Consider the following 26,722-nt stretch of genomic DNA (forward strand, 5'->3'; position numbering starts at 1 on the left):
AAGGTCACCTATGGAAACTCTGTGACATATAGCAGATGTGCGATAAACTCCCCACCCAACCCTCATCCTACAACTGCACAGCCTCACCAGAACACATAAAAACAGCATACTTTCAGAGCACTCTGTGCCCCAGTATCTTTCCTAGTGCCCTGCATACCTCCTCACAGTGTATTCCCCTTATGACCCTAGGAGGTAGGTTATATCATTGTCACACTCACCTTCCAGAACAGAAAACAGAAGCGTGGGGAAGTTAAGTAACTTGCTGGAGGTCACCCAGCATGGCAGAGCTGGGAGTGACTGCCATTGCAATTGGTGGGCATTTTCAGCTTGATTTGCATGGGAAGTTTTCCTATGGAATTCTGGAGGGGGTATGGGAGTCCTACATCCCAAAGTGGATTTGGCTCCAGAACCTTCCATGGCCCCCTTGCAGAGGGAGCCCACAGGGAACAGAGGATTCAAATGTGACCGACCATCCAGGGACCTGGTGGGTGCGGTGGGATTTGTGGTCATCAGCATCTGCTTGGTCTGCCCTCCTCCTCCTTATCTCCTGGGCCATTTTTATCAGGATGTCCCTCTTCCCTGGAGCGCCTTCCGGCAAGTCTATCAAAAGCAGGGACTGGGTCTCAGAGGTCAGGAGAGACTTCTGGCCACAAAGCCTGAAGCATATTTGTTTTGTTACCTGAAATTATTATCTTCACTTCAAAGGCTTAATTGAGGAAGATTCAGATGTTCACCAGGGCTCCAACTGCTGAAGAAAAATGTATTTAAAAGGCAAACTGCAGAAGCAAATGCATTTTGTCCTTGCCATTTTGTTGGGGCTGCATCCGGTCAACATTAAAAAATAGCTGTTTCTGTGCTGGCAGCGTTTGTGGACGTGGCCAGGATTTCCCGTGCCTCCACCTCACCATTTCCTCTCTGTCTCTGAGCTGGTCCCCTTCATTCTTCCCTCTCTCCCTCCCGACAACTTGCTCAGATCTGTGGGTAAATGTGCAGAAGTGTTCTGGAAAGTGGGAACATTTAAGCTTCAGGCAGACAGGGTTCAAATTCCAGCTCAACCACTTCAGGGCTATGCACACTGTCAGTCTACCTCTCTGAGCATCAGATCTCCATCTGGAAACTGAGAGCACGTGAAAATGGCTTTCTCCAGCACTTGAGCCTGGCACAGGGTAAAGGGGCAGTAAAAGGAAAAAGGGGATAAGGGGACAAGCTTTTTGCCCATAGCTGAGTGTGTGTCCGGGGCACAGCGTGTCCTTGACGCTTTTGAAGAGTGTTTTTCCTTTCTCTCTCCACAGCCCCGGCCTCAGCCATGGACTCCTTCTGCCCTCGGGTCTGCCCGTGAGATGCACAGCCCCTCTGTTTCACAGATGCTTCTGTGACTCCCTCCTACCCAAGTAAAATGGACCTGTCCTGGTCCCTGCCCAGGGTTCAGCCAAACTGATGAACAGACCTTGGCTGACACTTCAGTGAGGTGACATTTGACCAAGGCCCAGGGACAATGCTTCAGGGAAGCACAGGCTGCCCCTCGCTCAGTATTTCCCAAATGTCTGGGACCAGGGCTCACTTTTGGCAGTGCTGTCATGAACTATGCCCAACCTCAAAAGGGGTACAGATTTGGCCAGCCACACGCCCACAGAGGAAGGAGGATCTTTGAACATAGGTCATGCTGCTTAGGTACCTGCTAGGGCAATCTGTGTGTCCACTACACCTGCCTCCCACAGCAAGCTGGGAGGACGCCATGCACAGGGCATCCTCTAAGAGCTGGGTGCCCACATGCCGTCTCCCCGCTCCCTCGCTGCCGAGGGTGAGGAGAGATGCTACTGCACCAGGGTCCGGAGATCCGGGCTTAGATCCCACCCACCCTGCTCATGACTCATGCGGGACACAGGCAGGTCATCATTCACTGCTGGGGCCAAAAGGCTGTAGTTCCACTTGGCTGCTCCCTACCACATAACGGTGACTCGGAGGATTAACGAGGGACAAAAACTAAGCTTGGTGAATGCAGCTTTGCTCCCCAGCTGGACCCTCTGATTATTCTACAAAGCTGATGGGAAATGGCAAAGGTCAAAGTTCTCTTTCCGTGAGGTTGAGGTCCTCTCTGGGTCTGGTTCTGAGCTCCAGGTCCGTGTCACTCTCGCCTGGGGTGAGGCCCTGGGGTCAGACTTAGAAATGGGGGTGGGTTGGAAGTGGGAACATTCTCCAAGCACTGGCCACATGCCTGGGGCATTTCATGTGGCAACACAGCCAAAGGGATGGATTTCCTTGGGTTTTTTGGAAACTTCCAGTAGCAAAAACCACAGACTAAACAGCATCTGTCAAGGTTGGCATGAGCAGGATGGAAGCTATCTCTCCACGATGCTGGCTTTCAGGACCGGTCCCCCTGGTTTTCTACTGGTGTAATTTGGTTTTGTGATCGCTCCTGGTGGAAACCCTCGTGGCACCACCTCTAGGACACTGGTAGCCAAGGCCAGAGCCCTAGGAGGACGGGGGAGGAGGGAGAGAGGCAGACGGGGCCCTGGCTGTAGCCCTGCCTGATGGAGCCAGCTAGGAGAGGCCACTTCCCTCTGTGCTGTGGCCTTTCCTCCTCAAGACTGGGAGCTCCCTCGGCCAAAGGTCTACGCAGGATTCAATCAAATCTGCCAACTAAAGAATGTCGCTGGCCATCCGGCTCTACAAGGACTGAGTCATTAGCCACTGCTGTCACTGACCTTTAACACGCCCTGATAGGAGTTCAGGGTGGAGATCAGGAACGAGGTGCTCTGTGCGCTGGGAAAACTGGCAGAATGGGCCTTCAGCTGGTTACATATTTTCAGGAGAAAATGTTATGAACCTAAGGTTCTTGCATCTGCTCGTACTTGGAAAAGCACTAAAATCATTAACTAAGATGTCTGTTCCTCGTGACTGGCAGCAGCCTTCTTCCAAGATGTGTGCTTGGTTGCACGTACCCTTCTCTAAAATCACACATGCGATGGCCTCCCCCCTCAGCTCTTCGGAACAGTTTCTGAGAGCTCCCTGAGAGGCCGCCTTCTGGGCCAGAGTCCTCGATAAGTCCCCGATCAAATTGAAACGCACAGCTCTCACATTGTGTGTTTCCATTTCAGTCAACAGTTCCTCCAAATAATCCACCTTGGGATGGAGAAGATTCTTTCCCATTTCATTCTCTCTGATAGACCATCGTTCACCTGGATTCAAAATCAAAATCATGTAAATTAGACACACTGAGAAGTCTTGCTCCACCTCCACCCTGGTTCACTCTCTCCTCCCAGTCTACCTGCTACTCTTACTAGCTTCTTATGTATCTTTCTAGTATTTCTTTCTGTAAATTCGAATGTGTATTTTCACTCTGCCTTCTCCCTGAAGTGCACAAAAGTTAGCATACGGCGTGTCCTGGTATCGGCCAGGGTCTCCTTAGGAAGCAAATGGCTGACTCGAGCTGGATAACTGAGGAAGGGTTCATGAAAGACTGTTGACAAAGGTGTGGTTGGTTGGGAGGGGGTGGGGGAAGCAGTAGGAGTGTGCAATTCGCCAGGGCTAGGGACCATGGGGGGGGCCAAGGCCTTCAGGGATGAAGATAGGAGATGCTGGAAACCATAAAGAGACTGAGAGTGTGCACTTTGTGGACAGGCCTCAAGGTGGAGGGACTACGTACTGCAAAGCAGGAGAGGAGGCAGGGACTAAATACTGGCCCTCCCTCTCTCTGGATCTCCTGCAGGGCCCCCATTGGCCAATCCCTACCAGAAGTCTGGGGCAAGGAGGCCTGTGTGTGCAGACTTTACAAGCCAGCCTCCTAAGACACAAGCAGGCTGAGGAGGGTACAGCTGTCTCAGGGGGAGGTGGGGAAGCACCTTGAGAACACACAGCCCACCCGCACGGGGCCCTTCTCCCTCCATCACCTGACAGCGGATCCTAGAGACCTTTCCATGTTGTTTGGAAAGGTTTCCACGTTATTTGGTTGTGGCTTCTAGCATTGCCTGCATCCACGTCGTCAACTTCCCTGCTAGCACTGCCACCAAACTTCTCAGCTGCTGCCCAGCACTCCGGAGGGTATCACAACACCCCCCCTGTAAGCGGCCTCGGGTCCTGGTGTCAGCCAGCCTGCTGGGGTGCTCCTTCCCTTCAAAACCTAATGAACATCTCCAGCCACCATGCACCTCCCTGCCAGCAGCCCCGTGCTCCTGGGGGTCCTTCCAAGGATTTCTGGGGGTCTGTCATGTCATCTGGCACCTTTGCTCCTCCTCTTCTCTCCTGTCCAAGCAGGGACACAGCTGCCTCGGCCCCACACAGTCTGTCCTTGGAGTGTGGGGACAGCAGAGGAGTATTACGACATAGATCAGGAACCCATTTAAATTTTATGAACAGACCTCACTGCTGGCAAAACTCACTGCCTGGCCTGCCCCAGGGAATCAGAGAGTCCTTTCTCAGCCATCTGTCTCCCTGGTCTCCAGCTACTGCCGTGTTCCTGGGCCTCCCTCCCATCCTTTCTTCACTTCCTCTCTCCCCGGAGACCCAGCCCCAGGCCACCCTCATCTGTCCTCCTCCTAGTCTCTTACTTTCCCTCCTCCTTTCTCATACAAAGCAACTGAGCTCCCATTTGCCTCAAAGTCTCCCCCAGGTCTGGATCCAAGGACTTGGTCTCTGAAACCAAAGGGCTGTTTTCTCTCTGTAGCTGATTCCCACTGAATCAGTGCCAGCCAACAGAAATAGAATATGAACCTTATATAAAATGGTAAATTTTCCAGTGCCTACATTAAAAAAAAAATTAGACAGGTGAGATTAATATGCTCTATCTAACCCAAAAGATCCAAAATATTATCATTTCCACATTTACTCCATACAAAACTATAAATGAGATATTTTAATTCTGGTATCTCACAAGATGCTTTCTATCCGGTGTGCAGTTTGCACGTGTAGCACATCTCCACTCAGACTCACCACTTTTCACACGCTCGGTAACCACATGCGGCTAGCGGTGACTGCGTTGGGCAGAACAGTCCTGAAATACAGAAAGACCTGCAACCACCTTTTTAAAAATAACCAGATTCCGCCACTTAGTGGGTACAATGAGTTCACATTAATGGTAACAACTCGTATTTCATTGCCCTGGCTTCCTTCGCCATGAAGACCGCCATACCTTTCTGCAGCTCACTGGGGATTCTCTGGAGAGGAGTTTCATGCTTTTCTTCCCCAGACTCTTGTGTCTTTCTGCTCATTTAGTCACATGTCTAAGTACCTGTGGAAATACAGATTTTGTTTGTGGGTTGGTTTTTTTATGTAGCACATTATACGTATTGTTATGGAATTTTCTTCTCCCCTTAACACGTTTTAGAGATCTTTTCACACTAGCTTGTCAGTAGCTCATTGTCTGCAACCAGGCCACGGAATTTCATAGTATTTACTGGACCATTCCCCTACTGACAACCATTCGGGGTGTTTCTAATTTTCACATTTGCAAACAAAGTTGCAGTAAACATGTTTGTGTACCCAGGTGAGCATAGCTGGCCCTTGAACAACACAGATTTAAACTGCGTGAGTCCACTTACTTATACGTGGATTTTTTTTCCATAGACACTATCTCAGGTTGGTTGAATCCGTAGACGCGGAACCGCAGATATGGAGGGACGGCAGGTACTGAGGGCTGACTCTAAGTTCCAGCTGGCTTTTCGACTGTGGGCAGATCAGGGCCCGTAACCCTAGTGTCATTCAAGGGCCAACTGTTTTTCTCTAGGGTGCAGAACTTAAAAGGGGAAACTGCTTCGTGTGAGAAAGGAGGAGGGAAAGTAGGAGACTAGGATGAGGACAGGCGTCCTACCCTATCCTTTTATTTCCTTCTGTCCATCCTGTGTGCTCTCCTCTGGAGCTGCTATAAGAAAGACACAGCAGTGCTGGATGCTATACTTCATATCATGTGACTTAAAAAACAATAGCGTCTTCTTTTATTCAGTAGAGGTACTGGGGCCTGAACCTAGGACCTTGCGCATGCTAAGCAGCAGCTCTACCACTGAGCTCTACCCTCCCCGCTACAGCTTCATTTTAACTTCTTCACCAATCTGCTCTTCTATTTGTCTTATATTTCCTGGAAATTCCTTAGTCTTCTGGACATTGATCCCATTCCTCCTGACTGTCCACAATAAGCACCCTTTTTATTTCTTCCATCATTTCAGTGGGATTTAGGGAAGAAGAGGGGTACACATCAGTGTGTAATTCACCACAACGAACTGTAAGGTGCTTATTCTGCACTTAGAATTATTTCTTGAGCATGGTTGTCAGAAGTGGATTAGTTGGATCAAAGAGCGGGAACATTTTTTGAGGTTGTCGATACATAGTTAAAAGTGCTCGCTGGACTGAGGAGCAGAACAGAGGGAAGGCACTGGCTTTGGCAGAGAGAGAGAGAGAGAACCGGGTTATAATCACAGTTCCTTCACTTGCCCGTTGTGTAACCTGAGTGGGTTAGGGAACCTCTCTGAACCTCAGTTTTCTCATTAGTAAAATGGGCATGATAATGGTACCAGCATTTAAGAATACTGTGAGGATAAATTGTACAAAGCACCTTCTCCAGAGCCCAGCCCATAAAAGGTGCTTGATAAATGCTATGAGTCAGCATTGTTTCAAATAAGTGGTTTGTCAGCATCAAAGAATTGTGGATTCAATCGGGTGCTTGGGAAAGCACTCCCTTTCTTGATCATTGGCATTTCACGCTCTCAGATAAATCACTTCCTAGCTTGGTACCTCTAACTCCAAAGAGAGAAGCCGCCTTCCTACCTGCCTCTCTGTGAAGGCTTCTGTGAAGAGTCACCGTTACTTAGAAACAGTGAAAATCCCTGTACATCCTTGGGGTTATTTTCATTGGAAGGATGAGTCCTGGTCCCCTGCCTCCAGCTGCAGACTGAATCTCTATGAGACGATTCCTCCTTCTGAGCGCGGTCAGGTGTAAATTTCTATAGAAGAAAATATCTGGTCCCTACTCTGGGCCAACTTCCAGAAATGTCATTTCACCCTCAGCTGGGAGGTTGGTCTCCTGACTCCTTTTCCTATTTGACAACTTATTAATCAGAAATCCCCAGCAAACCTGCTCCAGGTAGGCAGGCTGAGCCTTCACCATAGCCACATGCCAGTCCAGGCTCAGATGCCAGGAATCCTGTGTTTATGCTCAGCTCACAGGAAGTGAGGCACAGAAAGACTGGGTAACATGAAACCAGCTGGTTTCTAAAACTCCTCCATAGTATAGGTTAAATGACGCAAGATGCTCTAGAAAGAGTAAACGATAAGGTTCCCAGAGAGCTCTTAGAGCCCCAGCACTGTGGGTAGGGCAGCGAGTCCTGCTAGGGCTGGACTGGAGAGCAGCGGAAGATTGGGAGCAAGTTAAGGCCAGAGCAGCCGTTGGGAAACGTGCGGCTGGAGGTAGCTCTCCTCTGAGCATTGGCTCACTTGAGCACAGGGCCCATGGAGGGGAAAGAGTGGGGGACCAGCTGGCTTGAAATTCTGTCCAGTCCAGCCACTTGTGATTAGGTTACCAGTGAACATGCAGATTTTGCTTGACTGCTCCGAGCCTGGGGAAACTCACCCTCCCCTAGGCAGCATTCCCTGGTTTGGTCTTGTGAGTCAAGCTGCCTGGGCTGGAATCCCCTCTTCATCCCCAGCAGGCTTGCAGGTGACCTTGGACAAAGTATTGGATCTCTCTGTTCCTCGTTTTCTGCATCTGTGAAATGGAGACAATATTAGTCCCTACCTGCAGGCAGTTTGCTGGAGTGTGAGTGAATGAGATGACAGATATAACCTATACACAGCCCTGCCAACTGTGCCTGGTAGACAGCAAGCACTCAAAAAGGCTAGCATTAAAAATGAACCTGCCCCATTAGAGTTGAGCCGTTGCTCCGAGTCCTGCCCTCCGCAGCTGTCACCTGTCCCAGTAGCAGGAAGTCTGCTAGGCTCTGGCATACTAAGCATGGGGCCAGGTTGCCTACCACCCAGGGGAGGATGAGGAGGTGGGCTGGAGGAACCCCAAAGCGCTGCTCCCGGACTATGTCCAGGGAAGAAAATTCAGACCTGATTGGAATCAGGAAGACCTGGCTTCGAGTGTCCACTCCGCCACCTGCTCTCCAAGAGACCTCTGTGAAGGCGCGTTCCCCAACCTCTGAATGTCGATTCGTTCATCTTTTAAATGTGAGTAACAGTACCTACCACTGTGCTGGGGGAAGATTTGACTGCTAATACCTAGGCCCTGATAAACACACCCTGGCACATACTAAGGACTCATGAAAGTTGCCGTTCTGCTCCTTTCTCTTTTATTATAAAGAGCCCCCCACCCACCCCCAGCACTCTGTTTCAAATAAAGAGCACATCAAAGTTTCTGTAAATTTGGTCCTGTTTGAAGCCAAGCAGACGTTGATGTGATTGTGACAAAGGTTCAGACTGGGTCCTGTTCTGGCCACACTGCCGCCTCTTTGGCTGATAACGTGATCTTTATTCCTTTCAAGAGCTCAAATCTGAACGAGTCTAAGGTTTCCAGTCAACTCAGCCTGGGAGTCGTCCACCTGTGACGTCATCAGAGGGGTCTCTACATCACAAGGCGAGGGGCTGAACGTACTGTGTGGTTGTCGCCCCCCTTCCCCCTTGGTGGGCCCTGGGAGAGGGAACAAGTGAGCCAGTGCTCAGAGGAGAGCCACCTCCAGCCACATAGACGGGGCCCCACAAGGCCCACCCCTTTGCCTCCACGAAGAACCAGGCATCTTCCTCGATGTAACCGTTTCCAGAATGCCAAGCCGCCTCCGGAGAGGTCCAGGGACTGCGCCTCTGCCGCTTCCCTGAGCTGGTGCCGAGTAGATTTGGCAGGGAACACGGTGGGAGAGTGGGCTGCCCCGAGGGGCAGAGAGGCACTCTGGACCATTTTCACAGGGTCACGTTTCCAACTTGGTTGAAAGCAGAATCTTTAATAATAGATAGATTTTCAGGGACTGCAGCCTTGCTCTTGCCAAATCCTAGCATAAAGCATATTTTTACAGCTGGGCTGATAAATCCGCGAAAGACGGCACGTACCATGGAAATGCTGACACAGCCTTTCATCCCCTTCACAGCGATTAAAATCCTCATTTCAATTTGTTGTTCTTTATTTTGAGCTGGAGTCATCTGCAAGCCCAGGAACGGATCTCCCTGCGGTAGAAAACTCAATGCTGCCCTCTGCCAGAAATCAGGGGGAACTGTTTCTCACTTGCTGGAGGGGAGCAAGTCTTGGTTTGCAGAATTATGGAAACTCAGAAAACCAAGCCTTCCTACAAACAATCTGACCAGGGAAGAAATTCCTGCAAAAACCTTGTTTCCTAGTGAAAGTAAGGCAGGGAAGGGAAGGCAGCTATAAAGGGTTTATTACCAAACCAGAGGCTGCTATGGGCAACTGGAGATTCAGCCCACTGGGGAATTCTGGGAGCCAGTGTAGACTTAGCACCTTAGTCATCCTGCCCAAAATGCAGGCCACATTTCCAGAAGGTCTAAAGAGTATTGTGAAGGGAAGGGCCCTCTTACAGATCCCGTTAGAGACCATGTCAGAACTCCATCCACGTTGCCGCAGATCCTTTTTGTATTCTCACTTCCCAAAAGGCAGCCTCTGCATCTTCGTCCAAGGGCTGCCTGCAGGCTGCTGGAGTCCCTTGGCCTAAACTCCCAGGCAACTTCCAGCTTGCCTTGTGCACAGGAAACGTGGGTCTGAGTCCTGACAAAGGACTTGCCAGGTGTGCCAGCCTGTGCAAGTTACTGTATCTCTTTAAGCCTCAACATACTCAACTGTGGAACCAGAGATAAGGATATTTCCTCTGCTTGCTTCCCTCCTGGGTAACCATGTCCCTAACTGCACACATGGCTGGCGATCTTATCATGATCATGATCCCTTAGCACTTACAGCAATTTTAAGAGATTCTTGCGGTGGGGAGGGTATAGATCAGTGGTAGAGTGTGTTCTCAGCATGCACAAGGTCCTGGGTTCGATCCCCAGTACCTCTGTTAAAAAATAAATAAATAAACCTAATTACCTAACCCCCCAAACTTTACTGACTTAATACAATAAAGGTACATATTGTCACAGTACAAAATAGGTGTTTCTAAATTGTGGTGAGGGCACGAGGTGAATGGGGCCATCTGCTCAACCCAGTCATTCAAGGACCCAGGCTGACAGCAGCTTGGCCATTTTCCTCATGGAGCCCCCCACCTTGGACTTTGACCTTGAGCTGGCAGACAGGGGAACAGAGAAAGAGTCACACATGGGAGGCTTTCCAGGAGCATGCTGCTCTTGTCCTATTGGCCACAAGTCAGTCACATGACCACATCTATCTGTAAAGGAGGTTGGGAAATGTGGTCCAGCTGTGTCCCCAGGAAGTCAAGGGAAAAGGCTGGGTGATGAGCCAGAAGCCTCTGTCACACTCATGAATTTTTACAGCTGTCATCTTGGAGACAGGAAGCTGCTCTCTCCTACTTCTCATGTTTTGTCTGTGCCTCACCCCCTCTTCCTGTTTCTGTCCACTCCCTGTGGGCACCATCGCTCTGCCCCCCTCACATCACCCACCTTCTGCTTCTGGGCCATTTCCTGGATTCCTGCTTCATCTCAGCCTGGAAGACACACCTTACTCTAGCAAAGTCCTTTGCGGGGTCAACGACATTCACAGTTTCAAAGCTCCTCCTGTAGGCGTTTACTGCCCACTTGGGTAGGCAATATCCAAGACCCCCAAATCAGCATTTAAAAACAGAAAGCTCTTCTTTCCTCCCCTTTGATTCCCGCCAACTCCTGCCACCTTGGGGTGGCTGTTGCCCACAGTTTATAATCACCGTTTCAGAAAGAAGGCATAGTCTTAACTGGCTGGATGCAGCTCCAGCACTTTGGCATCTCCGAGGGAAGAAGGTGGCTAGAAATAGGATCTTGTTTCACCCTCAGCATCCCGTAGACCACGAAGATTTCATTTCACCTCCAAGACAAGCAAGCCACTGCTGCAGTGTCAAAGACTTGCCTGTGTGGCTGGATTTCAAAGAAGAAAGGCTGGGTCCATGACTAAGGGTGGAGGAGACCTGTGGTCACTCAGGTCGAGAGGGACTTTCAGATCTCACATTTCAGGATAGTAGCATCTCCTAAAAGGTGCAGACCAGAGTAGTAACACATCCTTCAGGAGCGTCTGCCCCATTCGTTCTCCCTGCATCTCTTAACTCTAGAAGTATCTGAGGTTGGAATCTTGCCCTGAGAGGTAAAGAACCAGGTCTCTAGTTATTTGTCCTTTAATTCTTCTTCTGGGGCTCAGATTCTTTGGAATCCAACATGTTTGGGGTGATAAACAGCTACAATAGTGACAGCCAAAATCACACAGCTGACTGTGGACAAGTTTCTATAATGTCTGTAGTTAAACCCTACAAATGCGTTCTCAGGAGCAGCCCTTTTCCCAGGTTTGGAGGTGACTATGGGCCACAGAGATCATCTGTGGCTGTAATTAAGAAGCTCAAGTCCACTAATGTGGCCTAAGACCCAGGATAAGTGATGCCCCGCCCCCGGGCCTCAGTTTCTTCATCTGTAAAATGTGGTGGCGGAACAAAATTACCCCTCTTGGATCCCACATCCTCCCATTGGATGCCTGCCTGGGCCAAGAGCTTATGCATCCGCAGAAGAGTAAGCCCAGGGTTGCAGTTCCATGGGCCGCCAGGAGAGGGCAGCAGGCAGTAAACGGCAGGTGCTACCGGAATTCGGTGAGGAGCACCCCAGATGCAGAGAAAGATTTCCAGAGGAGAAAGAAGTAGGTCTGTGGCCACCACAACCCTGACTGCCCCTTGTCACAACGTGGGCTGGTGCATCTCCCATCCCCGTGTCCTCTGATACCTGATGGTCCCTGTCCTCGCAGATTCTGCGGTCCGCGCTCCTGCGCTGGTACTTTTCCTCACACCCACGCCCTCCATCCCATCGTCAGTTTCAGCTTTGGCTTCTGCACCCCAAGGGAACGACAACACGGATGAAGGAGCCCCACCACTCAACTGAGAGTAACCCACTGCAGTCACAGCTTCCAAGGAGAGGGGCTCAGGGCTGGTCCTCAGCTGTTGTCTCATTTCTGGAAGCTGGAAGCTAGAAGGGACTTTCTAGATAAACCCACAGATCTGTGCTCCCCGTACACCTTGTGCTCTGGGATTTCAGCAGGCAGACCCTGGGCATCCATTTTATAAACAAAAACCTTTCTCGTGTCCTTGCTTGTCTTTCCTGGCTGGGCCAGGCTCTCTGTCACCTCCAGGCCTCTGGACATGCTGCCCCCTCTCCCTGGAGACCTCTGCCCTTTGTCCCCTTGCCAGCTCCTTCTCCTGCTTAAGGGCTTAGCTTCCTAGGCCTCCTCTTTTGGGCTGTTCCCCGGTTCCTTCCCTGTGCCCAAGCCTGTGTTCAGACCCTGATTCAGTTAAAATAGCAGACACCCAATCTGGCTAACAGAAGCAAAATGAGAAACTGTTGCAAGGGCATAAGAGATCTCAGAGTACACACAGGAAGCTGAAGAATCAGATGTGGGGAGGGAGCCACAGAAACAGCCTGGACATCCTGGCAAGGTGCTGCCCCTAGAATGGGGGGTGTGGCTCCATCCATCATCTCATGCCACTCCTCCAAGCTGGAAAAAGTACAACTGGTTTGGGCCACATGGTTGGCCCTGGGATGATGGTGGACCGGGCCCCTGGTTTACAGCCCCTCTGAGACTGTATGCCACCAATGCTGTCACAAGGGGAGGCAACTCCGAGGTGCTGATTGGAAGGAGGAATGGATGCTGGAGGAAGGAAGCCACACCATCCACCACAGTGTCCTTCCTGCATGTCCCATGGTCTGTGCCCACCCCGGTCGCAGCACTCACCACACTGCTGTAATGCACTGTTTATTGGCTCTCTCCCGCACCAGGCCATGAGTGTCCTGAGGGCAATCTTTTCAGCATCAGCACCTGTGACAGTGCCTGGCACATGGTTCATGCTCAGTAGGTCCTGCATGAATGGATGAATTAGAGAATAAACAATTGAGGCAGGTTGGATCCTGTTCTCAGGATGCCTGCCTCCCTCTGCTGCCTAGCCTCACAGTGGACTATGGTGGGCAGAGTCTATTCCTCTGCCCCACTGATGTCAAACTTGACCATGGCCTGGTGGGCAAAGGGACAGAGTCAGCTCTGAGCCAAGGCCATAAGGAGGCATCTTGTGTTTCTGCTCATGGTCCTGCCCTCCGGTGACCTAGCCCAGGAAGAACAAGTAGCTCTAGGGAGCATGAGTGAGAGGCACACAGAGCAGGCCTGAACCAACTCAGAGCCTGAACCAAGCCCAGATGGCCAGCACCTGGAGCAGGGCCACCCCTGCTGACCCACAGACCAGTGAGCAGGATGCTGGTTTTAAGTCACTGAGTTGGAGGGGCTGGCTGGGCAGCTGATTGTGGCAGTACTGTCTCAGGACAGGTTCTCTGGGAAGCAGGCTCTGAGACAGAGAACTATGTGCAGGAGGTTTATTAGGGAGTGATTTTGGAATCAACACCTTGGAAGGGAGGAAAAGCAGCAGAACTGAGCAGAGGGAGAAGTAGAGCTGTGCTGCGGTGCAGTCCCAACGAGGGCTCAGCCCTGGAGCTGTGATGAGTTGGGGCGAGACGTCTGGCCCTTTCTACCTCTGGGTTGACCAGTCATCTCATTCAATTGCAAGGCAGTTTTCTTGAGCTGACAGGCTTCCCTGGGAGGGCTGCGGGCAGTACTCCATACAGCTGGGGGAGTAAGTCCTTTATTCCTGAAGAAGGATCTGGGCGGTGCATCTAGAATCCCTGACTGATATGGTGTCCCCATCAGACTTCAGGGCTGCCTCTTCACGCCTTTATTGCTACTTGATCAGAGATTTCAAATACATTTAGGGGTGGGGTATAGCTCAGTGGTGGAGCATATGCTTAGCATGCTTGAGGTCTTGGGTTCAATACCCAGTATGTTCATTAAAAAAAAAAAAAGGAAACTGAAATACATTTGATTATTTCTAAAATAAATACCATTAAGGAAATGAACCTGCTGCCATCTAACAAGTTTCAAAGAAAAATATAATTAACAGTGGCTGACAGCTCAATTTTACAATGCTGTGTCCCCAACTTTTGCCTTTCATCAGAACACTCAGCTGGAAAGGCCTGGGGTGTGAGCTGCAGAGGGCTGACAGCAGAGGGCCACCCTTGTGATGATGCCTTTCTGAGATGCAAATGTGTCCCTCATGGACCCACCGAGGCAGCTGTCGTTGTGAAACTACTGGATAACCCTAGCTCCTCATGGAAACCCTAAAACAGTGAAACCAAGTCCTGATCTGTTCCAAACGTCTCAGCTGGCAAGGCTTGGAGAGAGGCTGGGATCTGAAGAATCAGCTCACAGCCCAGGAGTTGTAGGAGCAGCCCTCACAGGCCTCCTTGGAGCAGAAAACTGCCAACACCAGAGGGGATGCGTTCCTTGAGCCTCCCCCTCACTGCACAGCAGGCCTCATTCTTGGACACCTGAGGGACTCAAGTCACTCCTCAAGGTCACCCAGTGATTCACTTGTTGCTTATCAGCATCATCAGTGGTTCTTTGCTTTTCTTCTTAGAAGAAAAGCTGTAACAGAAGGGCCGTGTCAAGGAGCTATTAGAACCATACCAGAGAAGGTAGTATGGGAAAACTCTAGCAGCTTTAAATAACCAAGGCATAAGAAACCCAGCTCATAAATTAACATTACAATTTGTCTGTGGCTTCCTGAGTCATGGATTTTTTGCAAGTCACCCAGAGTCCTCCCACAGTTGCTCAGGGCTGCAGTAAATATCGACATCTGACACCTGGAGTGAGGCAGATTCCCTGGGCTGGACTCTGAAGCACACCTCGGGTATGGGGTCATGTTATTTTCTCTGCATATACCCTCTCCATACTGTCTTCAAGGGTGGGGAACAAAAATCACCCTCAAGAGATAAGAGGGGACTGGTAACCTTGGTGCACAGAATCATTATTCATCTCTCATCCAAGCATGTGAGCAAGCCAGGGAAAAATCCAGCAGGAGTACACATTCAGACGCCATGGACCACTCCTCTAGCCCCACGTTTGACTCAGTGGCTGAGCACAAACCCCTGCGGGCTAAACCAAGGCAAGCTGAAGCTGGAGATGCCCCCTGCATCCCTGGCTGAGTTCTGAGGCAACAAGGGATAGGTTTGGGGGAATCTGGGAAGACAGAACACATGGACTCCTATTCTTGGTTAAAGTCCGGGAAGTGGCAAGACTCCCAAGTGAGGAGTAGGAAAGTGAGACAGGAAAGAAGAAAAGCCAACAGAGTTTAAGCTACTGAGTCAGTTGCCGGTGTGGGCAACAGGGGCTCAGTGGACCCCTAAGAAAACAAAGAATACACCCGTCCCATGAGAGACAGGAAAGCTGCGTCATTTGCCCACTGATCCTGTCCTGTGTTGGGTTAGGGGAGCCTGGGGACTGACTCCTCTGCCTTTGAAGGTAGAGCTGCTCCCATTGTGATGGAGAAAACCCTCAAACAGAAGAGCAGGGAACACAGGTGCTTGGCCAGTGGCACGTGGAGCTCTGTCTACCCCTCTGCAGGTCAACTCAGAGGTGGGCAAAAGGGATGGGATGGGACACTTAGAGCAGCCGCTACGGAGAGCTATCCCCTAACTGAATAATCAGTTTCACATAAAATGAAATTGAGGGTCCCATTGTATAGCACAGAAAACTATATTCAGTACCTTGTAATGGCCTATAATGAAAAAGATTATGAAAAGGAATATATATATGTGTATGTGTATATATATATAACTGAATCACTATGCTATACACCAGTAATTAACACAACATAGTAAACCAACTATACTTCAATAAAAAATGCTTTTAAAAATGAAGTTGAATTGAATATTAAAATTTCAGCATCCTGCATTTCTACATGAATGAATCATCCTTCCCCAAGAAGCTGGCCTAGTGCTCAGTCCTAAGACTAGTCATTGAATCTTTTCAGTAATTGCAAGAGGTGGGCATTAGTTCCATTTTAACAGACAATGAAACTGAGGTTGAATAACAACTGTCCAAGGCAAGATTAGAATCTAGGTCTACCTGACTCTAAAACCTTCCCTTTGCCAACTTGAGCTTGACCTCCTGACTGGCTCCTAGTGTCCTCACCTCCTGACATCTAACCCTGCCTCCAGACTACGACCTCCTGCTTGCCCCTTGAATCACATGGCTCAATGGCTGATGGGCTTATGTGATGCTATCTGACTCTATCTTGTGGCCCAGTGATTTCTGTGGTCTGGTCCCTTTCTAGTCTGTCATTTTAACACCTAGATGAGTAGGATTTTTCCACAAGGGACACATATCTCTGTCCTCTCCCCACTCTCACATTCCCAGCATCATCCACCCCTGAAAAAATATTTTGCATTTCAAAGCTCACCTCCAAGCTTCACTTCCATTATAGGTTCATATATACCTCCCTGGTTGAAAGATAATCAAGCCACATAAAAACACAAGTGGAAATGAAGGAAAAGGTGAGAAAACAGTAACTATATTCAGTCATGAAAAAAATTATAGCCTGGCCATCTCCTCTGGCATTTGTACATCTCCCGGGCCTGACAGTCAGAGTGGTCATGCCCCCACCTCACTCAGGCTTAGAGGGTGTCACAAAAGCTATCAGTTGGATTTTTCCAAAAGCAGACCCTGAGACTGGGATTTGGGTCCCAATAGTTTATTCGGAGAGTGAGCCCAAATAAAGCACGTTAAGGGAGTTCAAAAAGGAGGAAAGCCAATAGAGAATGCACTGATGAGCAGACCGGGTGGTAGAGCTGTGGGTAACCGGGGCTCAGTCCTGCTGGGGACCCTCTAAGCTACTATGCAGAGCACACCTCAGAAGCGTCCTATCAGGGGCTGGAACTCCAGCCCAACTCTTTCCCCTTATTGGTTGAAAGTTGTGTGTGGTCATTGACTCCCTGGAACTTATTGTCTGCCCCCTATACAGGCCAAGCCCAGTTGTGCACTGAGAGAACACCCCAGATGGTAGGTCCCAGGTGCCACGGTAGGATGCTGTCAGCATGCCCATGAGCTGTCCACTGAAGCTGCAGGGGCCTCTGGGGTGGACCAAGGGGATACGGGCAGGCACTGCCTTTATACTGCATAATCTCCAAAATCCCACGACGCCCTCACCACCCTCTGGGGGTTGTAAGTCCCTTCTCAGGCTCAGCACAGCTCCTGGGATTCTTCTGTCTTTCTGGACCCAGCGACACATCCTGCTTTTTCAGTCTTTGTTACCAGCCATCATTCTATCCCTTGGGGATTTACGACGTCTCCTTCTGCATCAGTGATCAGTTCAGCCTCCTCTCGTCACTACTACAGCCAAGTTGGCATGGAAAACAGAACAACAAACATGAGGCTGTTACCAGCTTTAGGCATGCATGGTTACTGGACCATCCATCTTTTATCCCTGTCTCCTAGGGCTGCCGTAACCAAGCACCACAAACTGGGTGGCTTAGAGCAACAGAAATTTATTCTTTCAAAGTTCCGGAAGCTAGAATTCCAAAATCCAAGTATCAGCAGGGTTCACTCCTTCAGAAGGCTCTAAGGGAGGAGTCCATGCCTCTCCCAACTTCTGGAGGTTGCTGACACCCCTCGGCATTCCTTGGCTTGTAGATCCATCACTCCATTCTCTGCCTCCATCCTCACTCGGACTTCTCTCCTCTGTGTCTGTGTCTCTGTATCCAAATCTCTTTCTCCATTCTCTTATAATGACACTAGTTGTTGGCCTGCTTTCGTGGACTGTGGTTCCAAAGACTGTTTAATTTTCAGATCCTTTGTGGTGCAACTTGGCCAGCCTGGTGTATCTGGTGCTGTTGGGGCTCCCACTGAACCCTGCTGATACCGCCTGAGGGGCCAAAGGAGACTTCCCAGTCTCAGCCACCTGCTGCCTCTAGTTAGGGGAAGGGTGTTTCTGCCCCATGAGGACAAAGATTGTTTTGGGGCACATACGTCTGGTTGTTCCACTTTTAGTAATGCTAAGATCAGTGGATTCAGGTGTTACCAACTCGATCTATAGCTTATAAAGCTCCTTGTCAACATTTCACCCAATGGGTTCAGCATCCATTAATGATTGGTACCTAAATACATTACCCTAAAAGATTTACTAAAGGTACCCTTCCATCTGCTGCCATTAGCTGGAATTCTTTACAAAGGACTTTCATCAACTATTCGGTTACCCTGAAAAACACCTCCTGCAGGAGAGGCAGGACAAATGCTTCAGTTCTTTCCTTTTCTCTGCTGGGATCCTTAGCAACATTCCAACACTGATCAGTAAAGTTTTCTGCTTTTATGTATCTTTATAAATGTATGGATTTTAATTCAATCAATTGTAATTTCAGTCTGTTGCATTAATTTTTTATGTAAAATTGTTCCATTTTCAGCCAGGGGGAATAGTTGATCCCTGGGTGCCTTTGACACGATTCCATTAATATTTGACAGCGTCCTCCTCTTCTAGCATAACCACGTGTCCCAGGGTCATCTGGCATCTTTTCAGCCTCAGATGTGGAATCAACCATTTCTCACAGAGCCTTGATTCCTGAGTGGGAAATGGTAATCGGTGGCTACAGCTCAGGCATGAAGGCCATCTATTGCTACGAGACCTTCTCAGCAAACAAAGCTAGGAAGCATGTACTTTTTTTAGAAGGAAACAAAAGAAATCATGACTTACTGGTATTTCCTATTTAAATTTAAGATTACAACGTTTTCCCATTACTTCTTTGACTGTATCTCTTTCTTCTCATGCTCCTCACCCCTGATTTTTTTTATTATGCCCCCCTGATTTTGGTTGTACAGACCCAAGACCTGAACTCAGGTGGGTTCAGATCCCCCCCTTACTCCCCCATCTTACTGTCCCATCTGGGCATCTTCCAGCTCTGAGATGCAATGAGAAGTCTGATACTTCCCCCATTAAAGCAAGCATAGTGGAAATAAGGTGAACGTGAGGGGATATGGTGAAAAATCTTCCCACCCAGGACCAGCTCAAGGTCACTGAGCCACTGGATTCCATGCAAACACCACTCCCAGACTTCCCAGGAAATCACTCCTGGCAGAAATGCTTCCCCAGGGAAATCACAATCAAAAGTAATTAAATGAGAATGGTAGTTAAGAGCCTGTCACTGGAGACCCCATTTCCAATCGTTCCCTGAGACAAAGCTGAGTGTTTTTCCATTCTTCCTTTTTGTTAAAAATCTGATCCAGGTTAAATTATGTTCCAAGGCAACTTGCATCCATGGAGTTGCCATGGTTACAGGTGAACCTGAAAGTAAGCTGTGACCGCCTGAGCTCCAAGCTCTCTGAGCTGCGGATCTTAAAGGGACATCCATTTGTCTTCTTGTCCAGGCTTGAAAAGTAATGAGAATGAACACCGTTTCTCAGCAAGGCGTAGCCTGTGGACAGATGCAGGCCAGGGAAAGGTGGAGCCACGGGCCTCTTCAAATAAATGTTCTCCTGCAGCATCCAGAGCAGTGTCCCAGGACCCGTCCCACAAACTCCTCATGCCTTCACCTGCCCATGCATGGGGGACAGGGGAGAATCACAGTGTGCTAGCAACTCTCCAGTGGAGAAACTATGAGCCACTCCCAGAAATTCTCCTTCAATGAAAGGTAAGAAACACTACCTCCCTTCATCAATGGCAGTGCTGTCCAGTAAAAACAGAATGCAAGCCACCAACGAGAGCCCCATTTTTAAAAGGTAAAAGAAACAGGTGAACTTAATTTTAATAATTTATATTTAACCCAATATACCCCAAATACCATTTCAACATGTAATTAATATCGAAATTAATGAGATCTTTTATAATATTCTTTTCTCTCATACTAAACCCTTGAATTCTGGTGTGTACTTTATACATAAAGTACTTCTCAATTCAGATGCTAAATTCTCATTGGAAATACCTGAGCTATATGTCGAGATTTCACAAAATTTATAGTTGAAGTGGTCAAGTCACATACTCAAGTTAATCAGCACATACTTAAGTTTTTCAATAACAAATTGACTATGTTTTCAATCTTAAGTATAAATGAACTAACATTAAAGAAAATTTAAAACCTAGCTCCTCCGTCTCACTAGCTACATTGCAAGTACTCAGTGGTCCCAAGTGGCTGGTCACTACCGCAGGGGAACAGGGATCTAAGACTGCTACTCAGTGTGGTCCCCAGACCGGCAGCATCAGTATCCTGTGGGCGGTTATTAAAGATGCAGGTGTTTAGGATCTGCCACAGATGTACTGACTCAGAATCTGCACTTCAACACACACCCCAGATGATCCTCAAGCACACCAGTTTGAGAAGCTCTGTGAAAGGGATCAAATCAAAACACTTAATCTGGTTTTCAAGACCTTTGTACTGTGTTCCCTGAAGCAGGTGCAGGGTCTGGCAAAGAGTAAACAGCCAAGAAATGCTTGTTGAGCTTTGTTGAGGACTAGGGAAAGAGACAGCCAAAACTTAAGAAGGACTGAATGACAGTGACTGGGCTGGAGTCATTGGCCCCCAGGACAGTAATAAAGGCAACAACCAAGGAGACACAAGCTCAAAATATTTCTGAGGTTAGAGCTCATGAGACAGGAGTTCAGCGGGTGTAGTTGTTAGAAAGGCAGCTGAAACTGGCCTTTGATGTTCAACAGAAAAAAAAAAGGGTTTTTTTCCAGGGACCCCCAGAAATGAGAGATGATTTAGCCTAGGCCTGGCGTGGAAGCAAGATGCACTAGGAAGAAGAGGTGGAGACCCGAGGCCTGGGTGTTGTAGTGCATCGAACTGTGGGGAGAGGCTTGTGAGGCAGAAGCCCATGGGCTGCTGTCCTTCGTTCTGAGTACTTGCTTCCTGGGGTATAACTGCTTCTCCTAACCCTAGAACACGGGAGCCTCCTCCTGAACCTCTTCAGAGATTCTGAGCCAGGTGGAAAGAAGATAGGGAGGACAGAAGATATCTGGGGAGATCAAGAAACAGAGAAAAGGAGAGAGAGAGGAATAGATGCTGCTTAAGGCGCAGTTCCACTGAGATTGCTGGCGGCTGGGGGTGGAGCAAGGATGAATTTTCAAATAATAAAGGAACACAAACTGCAACCAACCACTATTGAAACTCAAAGTACTGAAGGAAAGCAAGATATCAGTGTACCCTGAGTACAACTTCTGTGTGCACACCGATGAGCACAAACAAACCTGTCCAGGCAGCAAGCACCAGCTGGCTAGAGCTCGCATGACTCATTGTCCTTGACACTGAGCCACAGCAAAACACGTCCAGGGTTTCTTCCGCTTATATTTTCTACCTTGATGGAAATGGTGTGATTTTTACATTGTTGCAGACCAAATAACACCGTAACTTCCCACTCATAATTTTTGTGGTGGATTTCACATCACTTTTACCTGACATCATGCAATTAAGGTTGTGTTTGTCTTCTAGGAAGTTGCCTTCCCCCCCAAGCCAACACCCTGGATACCTCCTTCCTTCTCCCTGATGCTACACATAGACCCAAATATTTAAGTCAAAGGAAAAATCGATCTGCCTGGAAGGAACTAGAACATGGGGACCAGGAGGAAACTGATGAAGAGACATGAAGAAAACAAGCCATTTTAAACTGCTGCATTATTCTCTTGGTTGTAAAGCGAAATCACCCACTTTAAAATGGCCTGTATTGCTCTGCAGAGGACAGGCTAAAGGAGAGAAGTCACGGGAAAGGCCTGGAACCTCAGGTAAAATCTTCTGGACAAACCATTCCTCTCCCCACCACCCATCTGTCCCTGGTGGTATCAGCCGAAAGTTATCTCAGAGAAACCAGAGCGGAAAGCCAGCACAGGCTCGTCCAGCTCTATTTCATTCACCCTCATCAGTGGGTCTCATCCCTGGCAGCACATTAGAAATACCTGGAAACCTTGGGGGAGGGAAATGATACCTGTGACCCCAGCCCAGAACAGTCGAATCAGAATGTTTGAGGGTAGGGCCCAGACATGCGTATTCTAAAATGTGCAAGCACTGTGCTGGACCAGTGGCTCCCAAACTTAAATGTGCATCAGAATCATCCCACTGGCTTGTTAAAAAACCAGATTGCTGTTGACCAGAGTTTTCTGATTCAGTAGCTCTGGGATGGGGCCCAAGTTCCCAGGTGGTGCTGATGCTGCTGGTTGGGGACAACTCATTGAGAACCATGCTCAGAAAGATACTTCCAGTGTCCAGTGCCTTTTCCCCCTGGCCTCGCCTTGCCCCTCACCTCCCATCTGTCTCTGTGGTTACAAGCTCCTGATCACTGGCTTATCCCTGGATCTGATCATAATTTGACTTCGGCAGTTTAACCCTCAGCACACCCTCCTGGACATGGTGTTATACTCACCCTCCTTTCCTTTCCATTAGCCCTAAACTCATGGGCCTGCAGCCCAGCCCAGGGATGCTATTCTGTCATCAGCCCACACGACCAGCGTTTCTACCGTGGCTGTACGGATTCCTGCAAAGGGAAGGAGGTTTCAGATGGAGTACCCTTTAACTGGATTCGCATCCCTGTCTCCTCACAATGTTACAACATTCTCGAATCTTTCTGGTTTCACTGCCCCCAGGAGACAAAAGCCTTCAGAAAACGTGCAAACTACTTCTGGGGTCCTAAGATGTCTCATTTTCTCAAGCGTTATGATGCCAAGTCCAGTTCCATCTATCATAGACCTCAATTTTCTGACCCATAAAATAAGGAGATTGGACTAAAAGCATCGCTAAAGTCTCTTTAACCTCCATAAAATAATTTCTCTATGATCTGAAAGAGTGAGCAATTAGCTCACATTACTGGTATAATTAGACTCACTCCAATGTAATAAAATATATTAATCTTGAACAAAGTAAAAAATGCACCCATGGCAACAAAGAAAATCATGGGCTTATTAAAAATAGAAAATTATAATTTAAAAGTGCCTGCACTTAAGGAAGGCACTTAAAGGAAAGTGGTTTTGGCCGAGGCAGATGAGTCAGCAGCCTCATTCCAATCAACTGTGATCCCCGTGAGAACTGCTGTCATTTCCCGAATACTCTTCTTACCAAGACACTTATGACCCACTGGCAAGTGAAAAGGCAGGTTCTAAAACAAGGTGCACAGTGTGACCTCACTTCGCATACTGATGTACCCACGCAGGGAGAACAGTTGGGAAGGTGATACAGCAAAAGGCTAATTCTGGTGCTCTCCAGATGCTGAAATTAAGGGTAATTTTAAATTGTGTTGTTTCAGCTTATAGTGGCTTTTACTTTTGCCCACAATGAACCTGTCATTCCTGCTTCAATAAAGGAAACACAAAAGCTTTTTCAAAAAACATTTTATTTCCAGGCTTGAACATCCTGAGCAGAATAAGCCTCGTGCAAAGGAGCCTGTGTCCCAGGTGTCACTTATCAGCAGAGCTCTGGTGATCTGCAGCAGGAGCAGGTCGTGTTCCCCGGGGGCCTGTGTCCAAGCCCCTACTGCCTGCCCAACCTCTACCCACAGCATCTGTCCATGACGCCCCTCTGGGAAAACAAGGGATGGCTTCCCTGTGTTTCCAGGCTTGTGTATATGCAGAAACTTTGATTCTATGAAGGAGCTTTTCCAGTCTTTATTATGGCATCCATAAATCTTTTAAAGCAATGTTTTTCATAACTAAAACAAAATACATTATGTAGAAACTTTGGAGACTATAAAAAAGAAAGTGGTATAACTTTCTGCAGTGGTATATATTTTTCACTCCTCGTACTTTCTTGTAAGCGGTATATGATTAAATTTTATTTTCCTTAACCCAATCTGATAATCTTTGTCTTTTAATGGAGACGGTAGTACATTCATATATATATATATACATATATATATACACACACACAACACACATATACAATTTTTATATAAAAATTTGAATTAACATTTAACTCAAACTTTGAATTAAATTTTTAAATGTTTAAAGATGTCTTTTGACTTCCATTATTTGTTTTGAGAAGTCAGCTGTCATTCTTAACAGTATTTCTTTAAAGGGAATGTGTTTTTTTATCCTTTGTCACCTTCTAAGATTTTCTCTTTATTTTTGCTTTGCAGCAGTGTAAAACTGATTTACCCATGCATGGTTTTTTGTTTGTTTGTTTGTTTGTTTCCTTATTTGGATTTCATAGAGCTTCCTGATGCCTTTCTACTTTGATGTCTTTTACCAGTTTTGGAAAATACTTGGTTATTTTCTCTTCAAATATTGCTTCTGTGCCATTCCCTCTCTCCCTTCCAGAGCTCCAATCACATATATGTTAAACCTTTTACTACATCCCATATGTCTCTTAAAGTTTTCTCAGCATTTTTCTTTTATTTTCCTCTCTTCATGTTTCATCTGGGTATTTTCTGCTGGCTTACTGTTCACTATTTCTCTCTTCAGATGTCTCTAATCTGCTATTAAACCTGCCCACTGAGCTGTTAATTTCCTTTATTATGTTTTTTAATTCTAGGATCTCCATTTGACTTTTAAAAAATTACATTTCATTGATAAAACTCTTCATTGTGTCATCTATTTTCTTAAACACAGTATTCACAGGAATCTTAAAGACCATGTTTGGTAACATTAATATCTGAATCATCTCTGATTCCATTTTTGTTGTCTGACTTTTGTTCCTTCCCCTGTCTCTTGATGTCCTGAGAATTTTTGTTTGCATGCCAGACATTGTGCATAAAATATTGCAGAATCTCTAAATGAGCCTTTAGCTTATGACAGGCAGGTAGGGGTGGGATGGATCATTGTGATCCAATCACAGAATAAGGTTGAGTATCAGTCTTTATAAGATCTGGTTTATTTTTAGTTTGCTTTTGTTGCTAGGGTGTGGGCCTTTGGGGGTTCCATTTGAAAGTCTGAGGTGTTTACCAGAGTCTCTCTTGGCAGGACTTCAAAACCAATTCTTATCTCCCATCCTCCTGAGGCTACAGAACTTCCGCAAGCTCCGCAACCTGCTGGCAGCCACTTTCTGCTTCGTTTCTCTCAGCCTGCACTGTTTGTGAACTGGTGGGCGCCTTGAGAGGATAAACACCTCACTTCTCTGTATTACTCCTCAGAGCAGCTTAGCCTCTCAAGTTGCAGATGTCGGAACAGCTCTGAACTCTCATTTTTGCCTCCTCGCCCCTCCTCAGGCTGCGGACATCTTTGCTCAGATTCTATGTCACTGAAAAGCCTTTCTTTGTTTCTCAGTCTCTTTGGCGGGACCACCCAAGAACCCACATGTGCTTTGAGGGGAAAACAGCATAGAATGTCAGACTCACCTTAATTGGTTTCCCAAACATCTGGCATCTTGGACCCTCAGGTTGTGGCTGTCTCATTAACTGTCCAGTCTCCAGACAGATCTGGCTGGGTCCAGCCTTTCTAGCTATTTTCAGTGAGAGGTTTATTCTCCTGCAACAAATTAATATGGCATTATCCTCCTTTTTTGTTACTCTAAATAGCACTTCAATGAACACCCTTACACATAAACATTTGTCTACATACCTCCCATTTTTTTAGGGTAGAAAGAAATTGCCATAATGGAAATTTCTGAGGCAAAGGGTATATATTTTTAAGGCTTTTGATACATATTCTCAAGTTGCTTTCTAGAAAGACCATATCAATTAACACTGCCACTGTGGGACGGTACCTAACCCAAACTGTTAACTGAATACTTATATTCCATGCCAAGCTTCATAATAAGCAAGGATAGCTTCAAATACCTGGAGTCAATTTATTTTCACTCTTAAAATCAATTACCCAACATTTATTGATGATGGGAACAGATGTAGTGATTGGAAACCTAGAGTGCGATAGGCATGTTATGGATGTTACAAGAGAAGACTTCGTTTTGTAGAGGCAGTAGACTAGATTAATGCCCCAACTCTTGACCTATCTCTACCCATGTTCTTTGCCACGTGCCTTTTCACGTCAAAGCAGTGGGTGTACTTTCCTACCCCTTGATTCTGCGTTCAACAATAGGACTTTCTTTGGCCAAAAGAATTGCTAGCAGAAGTGGCACAAGCAGAGGTGTGAAAAGGCACATACATGATTGGACCTGTGCTCTTGCTGTTTTGCCATATTCATGAGAAGGGACATGAGTCCATTGGATCCAGGAGGGGGGTGAGAGACATCTAGAGCAGAACTGCCCCCATTAAGCTGCCCCAGTCAACTCATAGACATATGAGAAAATCCACCCAAGATCAACCAGGACAGCCCCCTACCTGACATACAGATAAAGGGGTTGTAATAATAAATGACTGTTATTGTAAGCCCTTGAATTTTGGAGTAACTTATGGTGTGGCAATAGCTAACTGATAGGAAGGTATCATTTACATCCAAAGGGAAATCAAATTCAAAAAGATACATGCACCTCCAATGTTCATAGCAGAACTATTTGCAATAGCCAAGACCAGAATATCCATTGACAGATGACTGGATAAAGAAGTCATGGTATATTTATAAAATGGAATACTACTCAGCCATAAAAAAAGAATAAAGAATTTGCAGCAACATGGATGGACCTGGAGATCGTCATTCTAAGTGAAGTAAGCCAGAAAGAGAAAGAAAGATATGATATGATATCACTTATATGTGGAATCTAAAAAAAGGAAAAGAAAAGAGAAGACACTAATGAACTTATCTACCAAACAGACTCACAGACATAGTAAACAAACTTATGGTTACCAGGAGGAAAGGGAGTGGGAAGGGATAAATTGGGAGTTCTAGATTTTCACGTACTAACGAATATATATAAAATAGATAAAAAAAACAAT

The 26,722-nt window shown here is 47.4% G+C and overlaps 1 long non-coding RNA gene across 1 annotated transcript in view; it reads right to left on the bottom strand.

The window, feature by feature from the left end:
* Positions 1-2,407: 2,407 nt before the first annotated feature.
* LOC116158202 (uncharacterized) overlaps positions 2,408-26,722 on the bottom strand; it is a 43,808-nt gene continuing 19,493 nt past the window's right edge. Inside the window, exons 4-9 of the long non-coding RNA XR_010384897.1 lie at positions 25,229-25,358; positions 7,559-7,693; positions 5,129-5,227; positions 4,930-4,990; positions 3,891-4,287; positions 2,408-3,179 (exon numbers count right to left, since the gene is read on the bottom strand). This is a non-coding gene — a long non-coding RNA (uncharacterized LOC116158202). The remainder of the gene's footprint in view (positions 3,180-3,890; positions 4,288-4,929; positions 4,991-5,128; positions 5,228-7,558; positions 7,694-25,228; positions 25,359-26,722) is intronic.

This window comes from Camelus dromedarius, chromosome 17 (genome assembly GCF_036321535.1).
Source record: "Camelus dromedarius isolate mCamDro1 chromosome 17, mCamDro1.pat, whole genome shotgun sequence".
In the NCBI taxonomy this organism is placed as follows: domain Eukaryota; kingdom Metazoa; phylum Chordata; class Mammalia; order Artiodactyla; family Camelidae; genus Camelus; species Camelus dromedarius.